The sequence below is a fragment of the Physeter macrocephalus genome, chromosome 20, assembly GCF_002837175.3.
Source record: "Physeter macrocephalus isolate SW-GA chromosome 20, ASM283717v5, whole genome shotgun sequence".
Lineage (NCBI taxonomy): Eukaryota > Metazoa > Chordata > Mammalia > Artiodactyla > Physeteridae > Physeter > Physeter macrocephalus.
The window spans coordinates 80,972,446-80,991,135 of record NC_041233.1 but is presented as its reverse complement, the minus strand read 5'-3'; positions in this window follow the sequence as shown (position 1 = coordinate 80,991,135).

Here is an 18,690-nt window from a genome sequence, read left to right as displayed (position 1 = left end):
CATTTTTTTTATTAGTAGTAATAGATTTTATTTTTTTTAGAAAAGTTTTAGTTTCACACAACGATGACTGTAAAGTACAGAGAATTCACATACACTCCCTCAGCCTGGCCCCAACACCGGTTTCTCCATTAGGAACATCTTGAATTAATCTGGTACATTTGTTGCAGTTGATGAGTCAATATTGACACATTATGATTAACGGAAGCCCCTGGTTTACATCAGGCTTCCCTCGTGGTGCTGTATATAATATGGGTTTGAACAAATATATAAGGTCATGTATCCACCATTACAGTGTCATGTAGAGTAGTTTCTCTGTCCTAAAAATCTTCTGTGCTCTACCTATTCATCCGCCCCATCCCCTAAAAACAGGCATGGGATCATGTCATTCCCCTGTTTAAAATTATTATTATTATTATTTTGTTGGAGTCTAGTTGATTTACAATGTTGTGTTAGTTTCTGCTGTACAGCAAAGTGAATCAGCCATACATATACATATATCCACTCTCTTCTAGACTTGATTCCCATATAGGTCATTACAGAGCACTGAATAGAGTTCCCTGTGCTATGCAGTAGGTTCTTATTAGTTATCTTTTACATATAGTGATGTGTATATGGCAATCCCAACCTCCCAATTTATCCCCCACCACTTCCCCCTTGGTAACCATAAGTTTGTTTTCTACATCTGTGGCTCACTTTCTGTTTTGTAAATAGGTTCATTTGTACCATATTTTTAGGTTCCACATATAAATGATAATCATGATATTTGTCTTTCTCTGTCTGACTTACTTCACTCAGTATGACAATCTCAAGGTCCATCCATGTTGCCGCAAATGGCATTATTTCATTCTTTTTTTATGGCTGAGTAATATTCCATGGTATATATGTACCACCTCTCCTTTATCCATTCACCTGTTGATGGCCATTTAGGTTGCTTCCATGTCCTGGCTATTGTAAATAGTGCTGCAATGAACATTGGGGTGAATGTATACTTTTGAATTATGGTTTTCCCTGGATATATGCTTAGGAGTGGGATTGCTGGATCATATGGTAGCTCTATTTTTAGTTTTTTAAGGAATCTCCATACTATTCTCCGCAGTGGCTGTACCAATTTATATTCCCACCAACAGTGTAGGAGGGTTCCCTTTTCTCCACACCCTCTCCAGCGCTTATTGTTTGTAGATTTTGTTTAAATTTAAATTTATTTATTTATTTATTTATTTATTTATTCAGGGCTGTGTTGGGTCTTCGTTTCTGTGCGAGGGCTTTCTCTAGTTGTGGCAAGCGGGGGCCACTCTTCATCGTGGTGCGCGGGCCTCTCACTATCGCTGCCTCTCTTGTTGCGGAGCACAGGCTCCAGATGCGCAGGCTCAGTAGTTGTGGCTCAAGGGCCTAGTTGCTCCGCGGCATGTGGGATCTCCCCAGACCAGGGCTTGAACCCGTGTCCCCTGCATTAGCAGGAAGCTTCTCAACCACTGCGCCACCAGGGAAGCCCTGTTTGTAGATTTTTTGATGATGGCCATTCTACTGTTGTGAGGTGATACCTCACTGTAGTTTTGATTTGCATTTCTCTAATAATTAGTGATGTTGACCATCTTTTCATGTGCCTCTTGGCCATCTGTATATCTTCTTTGGTGGAAAGTCTATTTAGATTTTCCCCTAAAATGATTAAATAAAAAAAATTCCCGGCACCCTCCTCTACCCTATTATACTGCCTCATCCATCCTTCACCTGGAAGAGTTATTAAATAAAGCCCAAACACCTTCAATGAGGGCATTCAAAACCTTCATGCTCTGCCTGGTCCCTGCATACCTGTCTGGCCCCATCAATCTCACATCCTTATATCTAATGAACTGTCATAAATGAGGGTGTGGGCTTTGCCCTGCACACACCTGGGCTGGAACCCACCTCCTTCACTTTCCAGCCGCCTGAACTTACGAGGATTAACTACCATCAACATTAAAAAGATCAATCACACAGTGGGAAACTATTTTCAACAAAAACAGCAACGTATCCTAGTCATGTGAATAGTCTGTCCATGTTGCTTTTATTCATTTAACCAGTGTTTACTAAGTGCCTATGAATGTGCCAGGACTGCAGCACCCAAGTTTTAAGATGTTAATATCATATTCTTTGTCTCAGGAAGTCCCCATTAATACATAGAAATCCCCATTAATACATAGAAATAAAAGAAAAGCCATACCAGTTTAAGTGTCTGCCAAGAGAGTATTAGAATGCAATCTTACAGTTTACTTATTAGCAGTGAATTTCATTGTCAAAATATTTGCCCATCTGATATGCAAGATAGTGTTTTGTTTTGACTCACATTTATTAGACTATGAATGAGTTTTCATAATTATCATCCATTGGTTTCTCTTAGAATTACCACTTCATGTACATAATATCTGCACATAATAGCCTTTTGACTATTACTTACATTTAAAAATTCTGTTTTATTCATACTGCGTTGACTAAGGCCCCCAGCACAGTGTTCAAGATCTGGGATATCCTTCCCTTGTAACTGTCTAGAAAGGAAGTGCTTATGATAAGTTGCCATTGAAAATGATGCTTGTTCCAGGGCTCCTTTAGTCGTGGCTCGCCAGCTCCATAGTTGCAGCATGTGGAGCCCACCTGTACAACTAAGGAGCCCACAAGCCACAACTAAGACCTGGTGCAAACAAATAAATAAATATTTTTTAAAAACGATGCTTGCTCTATGTTTGGGGATGATCTTTGTTATTAGATTAAGAATGTTTTCTTACATTTCTTGTTATGTAAGAGTTGTTTACTCAACATGAGTAGTGGTTTTATTCAGTGATTTTCTGAATCTACTATAAATTATACTAAATTATATTTTTTCTGTTAATTTGTTAGTGTGGTATAGACATTTGCAGATGTAGCACCATTTTTGCATTCCCAGAAAAAATCTAAGTTGGGTTGATATTCAACTGTTTTCTAGGCTTTATGGCTGTGTAAAGTTGGGATTATCTGTTCTTGAAGGTTTGGAAAAATTCAACTCTAAGGCTATCCATGTCTCTAAAACTATCTGGGATAGTGTCTTTTGGGGCATTCAATTATTTTACCAACAATTCAATTTATTTGGTGATTATAGGTTTATTCACATATTCTGCATTTTATTAATAAAATATATTTTATTAATGTATTGGTAAATATTTTCTAGAAACCTGCACATTTCTTCTAACTTTTCAAATGTGTTGATATAAAGTTCTTCAGAATATTTGGTGTCTGTAGTGAAGCCTCCTTTCCATTCCTAATATCTTCATTTTTTTCTTTCTTTTCTTCAATTTTTCTTTCTTTTTTCTCTTGTTCATTCTTCTTGGAGTTATTTTGTTGTTGTTTGTTTGTTTTTTTTCTATTTAATAGTCTTTCTAAAGACCCATCTTTAGATCTCTAGATTCATTTTAGTTACTTTTGCTCTTGATATTACTATTCCTTTCTTCTATTTTCTTTTTATTTATTTCAATATTTCTTTCTTTTAATAAATGTGTTTAAGGCTATACATTTACCTCCGAGAACCACTTTAGATACATCTCACAAGTATTGGTATGTATTAGTGTCATGGTCCTTCATTCCAAATATTTCATAATTTTCATTGCTGTGTTATGATTTCCTCTTTAAACTATGATTTATTTAGTGAAACTTTTACTTTTCAAAAAGTATTTTATTATTGTTTCCTAATTAAATTGAAATATCTTCTTTATTGATTATTCTTGTCATCATAATGTAAGGTCTCTCTTTTTACCTTCAATATTTATATTTTCTATATTAATATCACTAAAACAATTTTCTTTCAGTTAGTACTTCCCTGGGATATGTTCTTCCCGCTCTTTGTTGAAAATATTTTTGATTCATTCTGTTTTAGCTGTATCTCTTACGAGGAACATATACATTGATATATATATATTTAATCTGACTGATTTTCTGATTTTAATATGTAAGGTTAATCTATCATGTTCTCTGCAATAATGGACACATTTGGCATTTTGACTACCTTGCTTCCTGGCCCTCTTTATCAACATTTATCTTTATTTTCTCTTTCTTTCTATTTTCTCTGAGGAATTCCATTTTTTTCCCTATATTTTTTATATTTTTTTCTGCTGGTTTGAAAGTTATAGATTGTATTTCTCTTTAAGTTTTGTTTAAAAATTACACAAACATATATGTTAGAGTTATTCCATGTCTCCATCAAACTCCTGAACAAGACTAAGTCTTTAGCACATTTAAAGGACCCAATGACTAATGTCCTTTCCCTCCCACACTTTCCTAATCAAGGCTGTCTAAGGTTGGTTCACCATACAAAGCACATATAATTATAATTTCTCATTGTCAATAATTAATTAAACTTACCAATGTATTTTATAAATATTTCTTGCACCCACCCCCTCCCTCTGGGGTTGCTTGTATATTTGCTGAAGTAAGACTTCTAGCAGCTCTTTCACTGAGTTTTTTTTTTTTTTTTTTTTTTTTCGGTACACGGGCCTCTCACCGTCGGGGCCTCTCCCGTTGCGGAGCGCAGGCTCCGGACGCGCAGGCCCAGCGGCCACGGCTCACGGGCCCAGCCGCTCCGCGGCACGTGGGATCCTCCCGGACCGGGGCACGAACCCGCGTCCCCCGCGTCGGCAGGCGGACTCTCAACCACTGTGCCACCGGGGAAGCCCCTTTCACTGAGTCTTTGAGTGGCAAGTTTTTAGCATTTGTTTACCTGAAAATATATTTTTCCTTCACTCTTGCAAAGGATTTAGCTGGGTGTAGAATTCTGGGTTGACAGATGTTCTTTCTTAGGACTTTGAAAATCATCCTCGGTCATACTCATTCTTCTTTTTGTTGCATCTTTCCCTCTGCTCATTTTCAAGATTTCCATCTGGCTCCTTTTTTCCTGCCTACTTCGTCCCCTTTCAAGCTTTCCTTTTGTTCCATAATTTCTTGTCTTCTAAAAATAGGCTTTTTTTCTTTACATATTGAGGAATCAAAACATGCTTATTTTAAGGTCTTTTTCCTCTAAGTCTGTTGTTCTAATTTCACCCGGAGCAAACCCTTCTTCCCATTGATAATCATGTCACCTGTTTTCCTCAGCATGAGGTCTCTGCAAGTGATTCTTGGAATTTCATGTTCGTGGCTCTCGGGAGAGAAAGGGGTTCTCTGACTTCCCCCTGCCTTCCCCCCCAGTCCAGGAGCTTGTCCCTTGTCACCATCTGGCCCCCATGGACACAGGTGCAGCGTGAGACTCAGGTCACTGTGGTCACCAGGGGCTGGCTCAGTTCTGGGCACAGGGCTGCATCTGGACGGTCGTTCCTTCCTCAGGCCTAAGCTTCACGGGGGAGCAGCCATGGATATCACTGTCAGCAGCAGCTTTGCCCGTCTCTCGTCATGAGGGGAAACCCCCTTCCTGCCCCAGTTCCCAGCAGGGACTCTGTGGAGAATGGTTAGGCGGTGACCTCCAGCAGCCCCTGCTCTGCCTGCACAGGCATCTGCAGCCTGAACCCATTTCACCTCCTGGCCTTCCTGTTCCCTTGGCTCCTAGGAGGTGTGACCCTGTTTTTTTGTGTGCCTGTGTCTTTTATAATTTTTCTCCCTTCTACTTTGTCATCGTTATGTCTTAGGAACATCATGGGGCAGGGGTTCAAGCTGAACTTGCAGTGCTGTGGTTCAAAGTCCCAATTTTAATAACTACAAGTGTTCTGTTCTATTTCAGCCCTTATTTATTTCACTATTCCTCTCGTGTCATTTAATAACTTTTAAAATTATAAATAACTCTATACTGATTACATTTTATTTAATGTTTTGTCTATAGTCTAGGATAAATTTCTTAGGAGAGAAAAATAGCATGGCAACAGGTATAAACATTTAAAAGCTACTTTGGTACATGGAAGTTTTTTTTTTTTTCCAAAAAGATACCAGGTGTGGGTGTGCATGGAGATTGTGTGTGTGTGTAGGTGCACATATGTGTGTTCTAGGCTGAGAAAACTTTTGGCGACAAGGGGCAAAGCAGGAAAATGGGACCCCCTAGAGCTCCTGTATGACGGGCTATGCATGAGGAAACGTGCATGGTGTAAAAGCACACTTGCTATTTATTGACTAAATGGCTAAGCACAGAGAGTGATGGGAAACGGGCCAGATGCACAGACAGGGATCCCCCGGCGGGACTTCGCAGACCAGGCTAAGGATTGTGAACTTCACACGCAGAGTAAGGTGCACCGTTTAAAGTAGCATCATGACGTGTCACGTGTATTTTTCACCCCTAAGCCTACTCTAGTGGAGTCAGGGTTGAAAAGAGGGAGGAGGCATGAAACCTGAAAATCCCGTAGGAGGCATCATCCCTACAGGTGACAGGTGATGATGATGGTCAGATGGCTGGTGGGTGGGGGGAGTGAAGAGAGGGCATTCAGAGACCTTTGGAGACTCAATAACCCAGAACTTGTTTGCTTGACTGAAGTCAGTGGAGGGGAGGGAGGGAACACATTTCTGATGTGTCTGGTGGGTCACAGAGAGGAAGACATCATGAGGGGTAGAAACAGATTTTGGTGGAAGATGATGAGTTCTATGTGGGACAATTGAGTTTTGAGATTAAGGGGAAATACTGAGTAGCGTTGGATTCCATGGGTATAAAACTAAGAAATGTAGCCTGGGCTGGGACATCTGTGGCTTTTAAAGCCATGGACCTGAGGTGCCATGGATTGTTCTGAGTGGGGAAGAGGGAAGGGCTAGGCTTGATCCTGCAGGAACTCTTGGGAATCGGGAGGGGCAGCCTGGCGAGGGGGTAGCTGGTGTTCCAGAAACAGGGCAGAGAGAAGGCTGCCCTGAATTAGATTCTGCTGAGAAGTCGGCAACAGGCTGGAAAAATGTGCCTGCACTTCGGGATCCAGAGGCCATCAGTGACTTCAGCAAAAGCCTTGTTGATGGATAAAGAAGATGTGGTATGTATATACGATGGAATAGGAAAAAGAATGAAATAATGCCATTTGCAGCAACATGGATGGACATGGAGACTATCACACTAAGTGAAGTAAGTCAGACAAAGACCAATATCATATGAGATCACTTATATGCGGAATCGTAAAGAAAAAATGACGCAAACGAACTTATTTACAAAACAGAATCAGACTCACAGACTTAGAGAATGACTTTATGGTTACCGGGGCTGGGGGGGGAAGGGTAGGGGGGGAGGGATAAATTGGGAGTTTGGGATTGACATGTACACACGGCTATATTTAAAATAGATAACCAACAAGGACCTACTGTAAAACAAAACAAAACAAAACTTTGGAAGAGTGGAAATCAGATAAGGTGGGTGGAAGAGAGGATGATGAAACGGCAGAGAAAGGGAATAAAGAAAGAACTCCAGAAGCCTGTCTGCAGAAGGCACAATACAGAGCCACGTCCCCAGCCCGGGGGCAAGTGACCTTCAGGCTGAGCTCTCCCCACCCCTGCAGCTGCAGCCAACATTAACCCAACTGGAAGGAGGGAAGTGACTGGAAGCCTGTGTGGCTGGCGCCATGGTGGGGGGGGGGTCCGGGTGTGGTACAAACCGAGGTCGGTCCAGTGGAATCACTAAACATTTTAAGCTGTCGTGCTCACCGACACAGATGATAATTACACTGACACCATTTAGTTTGTCCCTCGTTAGTCAGACGAGAGGAAAAACTGAGTTATCGCAGCTCTAATCCTTTGAGAGCCTGGCATACCTCTTGGAGGAAAATCACGGTCCAGCAAGAAGGAACCGTTTGCGATGCAGCAGGGCCAGCAGGCAACCCCGGGGCTGGTGGCAGCAGGAGGGCAGGGCAAGGCGTCCCTTTGTGCCTCCATGATGGAACCTCTGGACACAGATACAAAGGAATGCAAATTAGTGGCAGAGGAAAAGTGACTCTGGCGCTCACCAGTATCCCGGGAACAGGATGAGGTCTCCAACCAGGGAAGGCTCCCTGCTCTGGCCATGCACTACCCTCCCGGCCAACCCCCCACCCCGGGCTCCTCCAGCCCAGGGAATGGTCAGCCAAGAAATACATGTAAGCTGTAAATCAAAAGCATAAAATACATGAACGAAGAGAAAATGCACTTTGGCTGTAAGAAGAGACATCTGTTGGGCTCCATATAATATAATTAACAACTGGAACCAAGTTGGAGCGGAGGATGGTTGGTGCCCCCTTGGGAAAATGCCCCTTGTTTGTCGGGCTGACCTCTTGAAGCCTTGGGAGGAAATTTACAGGATCACCTGAGACCAGCGGGAAGTAAAACACTCACGCCTGGTGGAGGTGATAGTCAGGGCTCCAGAATGTTCACTTTGCGGCAGAGGAATGGGAAAGCTACGCGTTTCCTTTCTTAGAAAGAGCAGCCTATCTTTTCTACTAAGTATTCTCTTTCCTTGATTGGATTTTTCATGGTCCCTTTCTCCTAGTGTTTTCGGGAGAAATAGACCGTACGTTGGCTGAGATCCTGCTCTGGGCCATACCTCCTCTTGTCTGATGGATTAAGAATCACAGCGTGACACCAGGGAGGCCGGCGTGACCCTTAAACACATTATTATTTTTTTTAAAAAAAGGAAGAAACTGCTAGAAGAGTAGTTAGTCGATTTGCAAGGAGTCTCCCAGCTCATCTGTGAAGGAGCCTCAGCCCACACTCAGGCCCCCAACCCTAGAAGCCAGCACCTCAAACAGCAGCCCCCAGGGAAAAGGCCCCTCAGGCCACGTGGGGCCCTTCTCCTTGTGTAGGAGAGTTACACCCACCCCCTGAAGGAAGCATACCCCTTTCACACTTAAATCCGATCTGGGGAGTCAAAAGCCTAGGCTTTGTCCTTACTGCTATAGAGTGCATGTGGGTTTTGAATCAATTCAGGGAAACAGCTTTTGCTCAGTTGAAATGACTGGTGTTCTCTTCAGAATAAACAGAAGCCTGTGGATAGATTTCATCTTCTACTTTTCTCGGGGAGTTTTGGAGGAAAATATCTCTTTGTGGGAAGGAAGTTGTAAGAAGATGGTCTCTGTCTCCGTGTTCCTTCTCCTCCGTAAAAGATCCTGGTGACCTGTTAGCTTGGTGAGTCAGAAGCCAGCGTTTCTGGTGCATTTCTGACTTTTCATTTTGTCATATCACGGTGGCCCTGGAGGGTAAAACATAAATACATGGACACAGAAATATATATAACATATAAATATATGAAATATATACACATAGATGTTTCATGTATGAAATTTACATTGTCTTTATCATTATAGCCTCTTAAAATTTTAGCTTATGTGTAATTTGAGATTGACATTGACTGACAATATTTTGAATGTCCTTCAGTGTCATGACGTAATTCCTCGTATTTCTATGGTGCCTTCACATCATTTGATGCCCAGCAAAACTCTCTCCTACCCCCGGATTTAGGGTCCCCTATTCTCGTGCCCTCCTCCCATTGGGAGCTGACAACTTCCCTTGGCTTCAACAAAGATCAGTTGCTCAAGTCTCAAAAACTTCTACTCTGCCAGGTCCAGGCTCTGGCCTCTGGTCTCCAGGCAGACACTACCACCTGGGGGTCCTGTAGGTGCGTCACATCCTGTGTCCCAAACTAGACGTGTGCTTCCCAACCTGCATCAATCCCCCCACACACACAGTTCTCGACACAGTTGTCCACCTGGTCACCCAAATCAGAAACTTGGGAGACAGCGTAACCTCTGTTTATTCTTCTCACTCCCTGTGTATTATTAGCCCACACATACCCACGGGGGTGGTATCCCACAGGTAGGTAGTTTATCCAGAGCTGGCCACCTCCTTCTCCTTAGTCACTCTGCCCCATGGTTGGTGGAATAACTAGGTACCCATCCTCCAAGATAGAAGTCTAAGGGTCATCCTTGATCTCCATTCTTCCTTACGTCCCAGTGAGGTCCCACATCCATAAAAGCTTCTTGAATCAGAACTGTGCTAGCTCCTGCCTAGACCACTGCCAGACCTCTTCACACCAATCTGCACCCAGATTTTCCCCTTAAACCCAACTAATTTAAAATTCTTTGAAACCTTTGTGTGACACCTTGCCACCTACAAGGAAATGTGACCAGCTCCTTCGTATGATCCATCGTCTTCCCCATCCTGCTGTTTCTCCATCCTCGTCTCTTGCCGCACGCTGCTTTCAATGACGCCAACGGCTCGAAGTGCTTTGAACAAACCATGCCACCTTCTTTGCAGGCTCTTAGGCTGGGTGTGTCTTTAATACACACCCGGCCAGCTGGCGAACTCCTTGTCATCACTTACCGCAGCTACGATGCCACCCTGCCACCCACCTCTCTGAGACGTACATGTCCCTGTGCACAGCTCAATCGTTTCACCTATACATTGATTCCTAAATCAGTTTCTTCTTATCCCTGTCTCCCTACAAGGGCAGTGAGCCCTTTGGGGCAGTATTTTCATCATTTTCGTATCTCACGGCCCAAATCAGTGTTTGGTATATAGTAAACATAAGTAAATACTCACTGAATGAATGAATAAATGAATACAGGGTGTTTTCCAGGCATGGCTCAATCCAGACGCCTTACCGTGGGCAGCGAAGCCACACTGAGCTGGTCTCTGCTGGCATTTTCGGCTCATCTCCCCGGACCCTCCCAAATCTATCCTACTTTGCCAGCAACTGAATGGTCCTTCCCTCTTATATTTTCTCCCTCAGTAATCTCATCCCCAGCCTTGGCTTTGATTTCCACCTATTCTTGGATGAGTCTCAAAGGTACATCTCTAGCCAGACTTCTCCTCCGAGCTCCACATCTGTTTAGCCAGCTGCCAGTGTGGAGCTCTCACTGGTACCTACAAGTCAACGTGCCTCACCCCTGAACTGTCCTCCTCCAGGCTCGCTTCCTCAGTAAATGGTACCACCATCTGTTCCTGGGAACAAGGAGAAACAGGAGTTGTTCTGAGCCTCTTTCTCTAAGTCCCCCCTCACCCATCTCCAATCCGTCACCAACGCTGCAAGAATTTGCCTTGTTTATTCCTCCAACAGATATTTATTAGACACCAATTATCTGCTGGACTCTTTTGGGCCTTGGAAATTCAATGGGGAAAAAGACAAGCAAGGCCCCGATCTCCTGGAGTTTACATGAGGGAGAAAACCCTTAACAAATACGTACACAACTCGGTGGTCATGAACACAATCAATATAGTGAAATATGATAGTGATGGAGGGAAAGGGCAGTGGGGGAAAAGCTGTTCATCGCCCACCCGATATCCACTTTCCTCTTTACTAATAAAAAACCTGATTTTATTTGAGGCAACAATATGCTTAGCCAAAAATCAGCAACAAAATTAAAAATAACTTCATATCCAGCCCGCCCACCACTAGAGTGGTCATGTGACACAAGTCTGGTCGAAGAGACCTAAGAGTTGGTAAGTCGGGGATGTCTGAGAAATGTCTGCTGTCCAGATGGAGGTGGCGTCCCCTTCCTGCTCTGGCTTCCGTCTTCCTCCCTGGAATGGGAACAAGAGGTTTAAACTGGGGTAGCCTCAGGTCTACATGAGCGACAGAGGGGATGAAAGTTCTCGCCAAGGGTGGCAGAGCTGAAGGGAGAAGTGGCCCAGACAGGTGCCTTGTAAGGTTGTGGCGCCACTGGCCCAGCCCTGGGATGGTGGTCTCCAACCGTCTTGCTTTGTGAGAAGCACACATCCCCTCCCCATTTGGTGGAGCCTCTATAAAGGGTCTGTGTTACCTGCAGTCTCGTGCAATCTCAGGAGGACAGGGAGAGCGCCTCCCAGGTACCCACGAGACCCATCTACCTGTCTCCTTGTCCACATCACAATGCACCATGGAGGGCCTCCCGCCTGGTGAACCAGTGTCCACACTGACCTCCTGTAATCCCTCCACCACGCCACAGTCAGAAGGGTCGCTCCAAATGCCAGTGTGATTGATCTCGTGTTTTCCGTAGCCATCAGCACAAAGCAGAACTTCCTCACCTGGTCTCCGAGCCCTCCAGCCTCACCTCACTCCACACTCGGCTCCCGGCCTCCCTGGCCTCTTCCCAACTCTCATCCTGGCCTCACTGCCTAATCTGGCTTCTTCTTCCCTCTCGACGAAGTCTAGCTCATTTCAGAAACAGTAGAGATTGTGTTTGTCTCCTCCGATAATCCCAGAACTTAGCTTGATGCCCGGCACCCGGAATATTTGTGGTACAAATGCATGAATGAACAGATGAAGGCTTGGGCTCTTCTTCTGAACCCGTTCCCTTTGCTTCTCATTTCTTTCTCCTCCTGGGCAACTACGACTCATCCTTTAAGATTTAGAGAATCAGTAGATGGTGTTTTGACAAATTAAGATAAAGTCAGCACACGATCAGTGCAGGTTCTGACAGAATAAGTCCTCAACCAAAGTCCACCATCAAGGTAGCCATTACTTTTGCTTTGAGTCCATTCTCTCTGGGCAGAATTAGGTCTTTCAGCTTTTGCGTTTCCACAATTCCTGGTCTATACACGTATTTGTAGAGTGTATATACATCAGGAAACGTTTACAGAAGCACACCATCCCCCTGTCCACCAGACCGTGAATCCCTCTAAGAGCTGAAAACATATTTTGTTGACTTGGTCCCGCATCAGCATTTCCAGCACATCAAACATGTTTTAAAATCATCTGAGTCAATCAATTTTAGCAAAAAGAAGACTGTAGCTTGGAAATGCTGGGGAAAGCTGGGAAAAGCAAGGCACCAGCCTCAAGCTGGGACGGACCAGTCAAAGCCAGTCCTTGTCTCTGGACCCTGATGCTCCAACCGTCCAGTTTCCACAGTTTACATATTTTTAAGAAGTACAATGACTAATGTATGGCAATTCTAGGTTTTTACACAAAAATCTCTATCTTCATCGTATCTCCCTGGAAGATAATGAATATTTTTGCCTCTCAGTGAGCTCAATCCTTTGTAATTATAGAAGGAATTAAATTACTGATTTATCTGAAAACATACTTTTTCCCAATGGTATCAATTCTCCAATTAGTCACAATCCTTTGAAAATAATCCTGGCATGGCTGGTGTAAGACAGAAGTCATTGTGAAATCCAAAGAGACCATGGTTTCTCTAATTTCTATCTACTGGGTAAGAGCATCTTTCACTCAACAGAAATCCACTTAACAGTGTTCAGAGCGGGGGGAGTTGAGGAGTCCGGCCACCTGGTGGAACAGCCTTCCTTGGCCTGCGGGCACCATGGAGACTCGTCCTGCCATCTTGAGCTCACCTCCGCATCCCAGCTGCCGGTGCCAGTTTGAACGGCTCACTCCTGTTTCCCAATGAGTTCTGACTAAACGCCATCAACCATATGACAGGGTCTAACAAATATCAGCACTCTGCCAGGTTCAATAAACACCTTTTTCAGGGTAATGGTCCTTAATGAGGACACCAGCCATCAGTTAGGTTGGGAACACACTGTAATTATGACTGGGCAAAGATGTCTGGAAAGAGACCTGCACGTATAAGGGTTCGAACAAGGTGGGGGAGGGGAGCTCATAAAAAAAATCGCCTTCTCAACTTTGTGCTGGTGGGAGAAAAAAAAAATAACTCAAGTTTCAGGGATTATTTCCAAAACAATGTCAACAATTTATCGACGGATCTAGGGGTTAAATAGTCACTCATGTAATCCCTGCCAAGTTTTATGTATCTATAATTAAGTCAATGAGAGACTCGGAAACTTGCTTGATGGAGCACTTGGCTAAATTGGATATATTACACGGAGCGAGGAACACCTTCCATCAAAATAATCCTTTAGGGTCTGCCATGAATGTCATGGACGTTTCCATCATAGCAGCTGAGACAGCCTTTGCCCCCAAGGATCTCAATATATTATGGCTGTGTTTGTGTATAGCTTATCTCCCCAATTATAAGACTGAAAGTATTAGACATCACCTTAAAGGTGCAGAAAAATGGTCTTTCGGGGCTTGAAGGAGGGCAAAGTCCCTTTTGGATAGGAGGGGCAGGAGCGGTTCCGGGGAGGAGGTTACGTTTCGTTTCATTTATTCGTTCAAGGCTAATTTGTTGAGTGCACTCCTGTTCCTGCTAGCCCTGGAGATGCAGAGGCATTGGGCCCTGCCCGAAGATGACAAAGTGGACTGCAGGAGAATTAATAGACAGGTCCTGAAGGATGGTGAGGATTCTGACAGGTGAGGGAGGAGGGCGGGGGAAGAGCGATCCATAAATTGACACAGACTGAGTGACTGGGGTGAGAACAGCATGGACGTTTAGGAGGTTGTCAGTATTGAATAAAAGAACATCACTTTTACGTTTGGTAGTGTATATATGTCCATGCCACTCTCTCACTACCAAACGTAAAATAGATAGCTAGTGGGAAGCAGCCGCATAGCGCAGGGAGGTCAGCTCGGTGCTCTGTGACCGCCTAGAGGGGTGGGATAGGGAGGGTGGGAGGCAGGGAGACGCAAGAGGGAAGAGATATGGGAACATATGTATACGTATAGCTGATTCACTTTGTTGTAAAGCAGAAACTAACACACCACTGTAAAGCAATTATACTCCAATAAAGATGTTAAAAAAAAAATCACTTTTATTGAGCACCTACTGTGTGCCACGCACTGCCACAGACTTTACATAATTTGACTTGCTCACGGCCACAGTAACCCTCAGAGGTAGGAACTCTTTTCAGACACAAACAGAAGCTTAGGGAACTTAATTCACCCAAATTCTCACAGCTACTAAGGGGCAGTGAGGGGAATTCGTTCCCTGGTCTTTCTTCTATCTCTACAGGTTGCCTAGAATACAGAGTATATAGAAGGAAAAAGGCAACTAAGAAGGAAGGCTGGGCTGTAGAGGACTTGGAATGCCAGCTGAGGAAACTGCTGAATTTAACTCTGAATTTAAGTCCAATCAGATGAGTGACGTGTTGGGTAGAAAGATTAAACCAGCAGAAAAATAATGGCAATAAATTGGGGAGAGGCGTTGGGAATAAAACTGGGGGCGGGAGGCAGGGACAGCTGAGGTGATAGGTGAGGAAGGCTTACAGGGGTCCCAGGGCTTTGCAAGGTTCCCACACAAGAGGGTCCCCAAATCTTAACGCTCAGCTGGACAGTGAAGGTCGCTCTGACTACAGACGTGGGTCTACGGGAGCTCCAGATGGGGGCTGCCCCAGGTTGGGGGCTGAACCAGGCTTCCTCTGGAACCTCTTTCTAGAACTACGATTCTCTAACAGAAGCCACTGTAGTCTGCTCCAGATCCTGTATTTGTGTTGCCACAGTAAGATATCGGGCTGGCTTCCCTTGACTCCTAGCCGTGCACCTGGACCTCCTTCCAACACGGTGGACATTCAGGAGATGGAACTGGTTTTAATATTAATCAGAGAAGTGCGTAATTAGGAAAATATATCTGCTGCCAAAAATGTCATGCAATATATTCCAAACTGCAAGAGTCCTTCCTGGGATAGGAAGTGAAAGGGAACAACGTCCAACACAGAATCCTTGCCTGGTTTAGGCTGCTCAACCTTGGCCTGACGAAATAATCTTCAGCTGGACACAGGCCACTACTCAATACTTTGTGAAGACCTACATACAATAGTTTAATCTCCACATTTTTTAAATACAGACATTTTAAATCAGAGTCAAGTTAACAAAGTACCGCAAAAGAAAACGAGAATTTCAGTTATCAATTACCGCAGACTCTACAATTTGGGTGACTACATAATAAAGAAAATAGTTACAGGACAGGTCCCACTGTGACAATTTTCTGTGCCAAGTCGGCAATGGCCATCTAGTTAAAGGTGATGAAGGGAGACTCTCCTTTCCAACCACATGCTAATTTGACTTTGAATTCAGCATATTTCCTGGGAGTGTGTGCTGAAAACAGGGAATGTCACCTTTTAAGAGAATCTTAGCGTGGTGCTCACAAGAAATTGCTTCTTGACAGAATGTTCCCACCAATCTTATCAATGATGCTATGAAATCTTAAACATATCGATTCTTTTAAATGAGCTGTGTCTTACTGAAGACATATCCATTGTTAACTTTTTCTTTTACTTGAGGACTCTGAAAATGATTTTCCTTATCCTAACACAGGGAAATTAATTTTCTTTTCATACTTCTACAGGCAAAACTCACCTATTGGGTAAACCTTGCTATTTCTCTTAATTATTTTTGACGTCACACTGATTATTATGATTTTTCACTACATTAAAGAGCAAAATACGTTTCTGCAAAACAGAAAGAATTAAACTGATGTAAACAGAAATAGTCATGCATTTTTTGTGCTCCTAGCTGCTAGAGAAATCAGATTGAGCAGGGAAATGTTTAAGTAATTTAAGAAAAAAAACGTTTAATTATCAAGATTTCTGAAAAAGATGATAATGTGCTCAGTATGGCACCTAAAAGACGGAGATTGATTTCTTTCTGAAGCAGATATCCAGAACTAAACATCAGGAGCAATTAAAAAATGGTGGTCTTTTGTAAATTACTCCCAGAAGAAATCTTGGAAATCTTTCATTTTAGTCATTTCGGTCCAGTGAACCATAAAGCCATTATGAAGGAACAAAAATACTAGGGAGAAAATTGAAATACAACAGTAATTAACAGTATGAATGTATCAAAATAGAAATGAATTGGAGAGACAATGGTCATCACATATGCAACATAAAATGAAAACATTAGAATCTTACCAAAATCAAATCTAAAAGACACTCAAGGCAAACATGGATGATATCAGGCACTGTTTTCCAAGATTGAAACTGAAAGATTATTTGTAGCATCTCTCAAAATGCACAATGAAGGTGTCTTCAAAGGTTTGCTTTTCTCATTTTTTGAAATGCTTCCTAGTTTTTCTAAAGTACATTAAGTACATAAAGTACATTAAGCATAAGGTACAATTTCTATTTACTTTAGAATCAGAGTTAATAACCCCCATCTTAGAATTTCACTTTTTACTTCCATATGCTAAATGCCAACAAAGAATAATAGAGGAAAACCATGGGAAATGTGCTGCTATCACAAACACAGATTTCCCTGTGGGTTCTCTAATACTTTACAGACAAATGTTAAAGATTTATTGCACACGAACATCAAACATGGTTTTACTACAGTTCTCATTTGGATCAAATTGACACATTTTACATTCATTTTAGCCCTAATGAGATTCTTTCACTACACATTATATTCTGAGTGACCCCGGACATTAAATTTGTGGCATGGAACAAACCCATTGATATAACAAAGCCCTATTCTTGCTGGTTTCTTAATTTACAAAAGAGAGAAAACATTTATGATTTTAGCAAAATCATAAATCTTGAACAAATGAATGTATTAATCGGTACGCAACAGAGAATACAAATACTATGTAGATAGGTTGTGTTATGCATGAGATTCATTTGCGGCATTGATGGCTAAACTCTCCTAGACTTGGATTATAATCTGAATATTCAACAGCTCAGGCATATTTCATGATGCCAATCGAGGGAGTTGGTAAAGATAAGTTACAATCTTAACAGGGATGGGAAATTAGATTTGCAATTCATTTTTTAAATCATTGCTAATGGGCTGCCACGATTCCATATTTACTTTGGTCCACAATTAACTTGTTTTTAAAACTCAGTCCTATAAAATATTCTTGTTGCTTAATCCTTGCCATAAGGAGTGAGATGGAAGTTGGTACCACAGCAGCTGTAGCACTGTCCCTCCAGGAACGAGGAGGTGACCTTGAAAAGAGGTGGAAGGAAACTCCAAAATGTTAATTAAAATGATTAGTGCTTTTTGAGGTGCTTATCGTGTTTACTGCTAAGGTGTTACTCCCTTCTGCGTAATTAGGGATCATTTTACTTACTTTCAAGTCTGTAATTTTAAATATCACAAAGTTTTATCTGCCAGCATGAAGTAATTCATTATTGGTTGGTACATAGTGCTTGATGTCTTAATCAATATACGCAACGTCCACAAATCCCTTATAATTTATCTAGAGGTCTTATAAATCTTTTAGAGTGGCAGGTTGTGCCTGGTACACGAATTTTTTTTTTTTTTTTTTGGATGACATCTCAGCATCATTCTAGGTTTTTGATGTGGGGAAAGATTTTAACTTAATCTCTCCTTTTATATTTCTTTATGTTTGAGATTTTACAGGCGAGCAATATGGCAAAATAAACTTCTCTGAAGTCTACCCTATTTGGAAACAAAGAACTCCTGTCACTTAATCCAAACAAAACAGAACAAAACCAAAAACCAACCCCAAAAACCTAAAAATATTTTACAGCCTGTAAGAAATAAATGCCTTATAAGTAACTGACGTATTTTCAATCTACGTAGTCTGTGCTTTTAGCTGTTGCTAAAAATTTACATATGTAACCAAATTTCATGTTAAGATTAATTATTGAAAGTGTTAAGGTGTTTACGTTCAGTTGACATAATCAAGGTTTCTATGCATGATTATGATACTTTAAATTTGTCTAAATTTTCCTGCAAAATCTTGTACTTTTGCAAAGGTTTTCTCAGTGTAAAGCAGAGAAAAGTCTAAGCTAGGTTTCTGGGTTTTTTTTAATTTATAGTAAATTGTGATTTTTTTTTTTCTGTTAAGTAAACTGAAAAAAGACTGAGGAAAAAAAAAAGCTGTGAAGGTTAATTTTCTCAGTGTAGACTGAGAAAATAGGGATTAGGTTAAGACACACTACTGGTACATGATTTTAATTAAATTGCAACAGGAAAATGTTTAGTACTAATATCAAAGGGCATCTTCAATTGATTCTTATTTTTTAGCTCAGTGA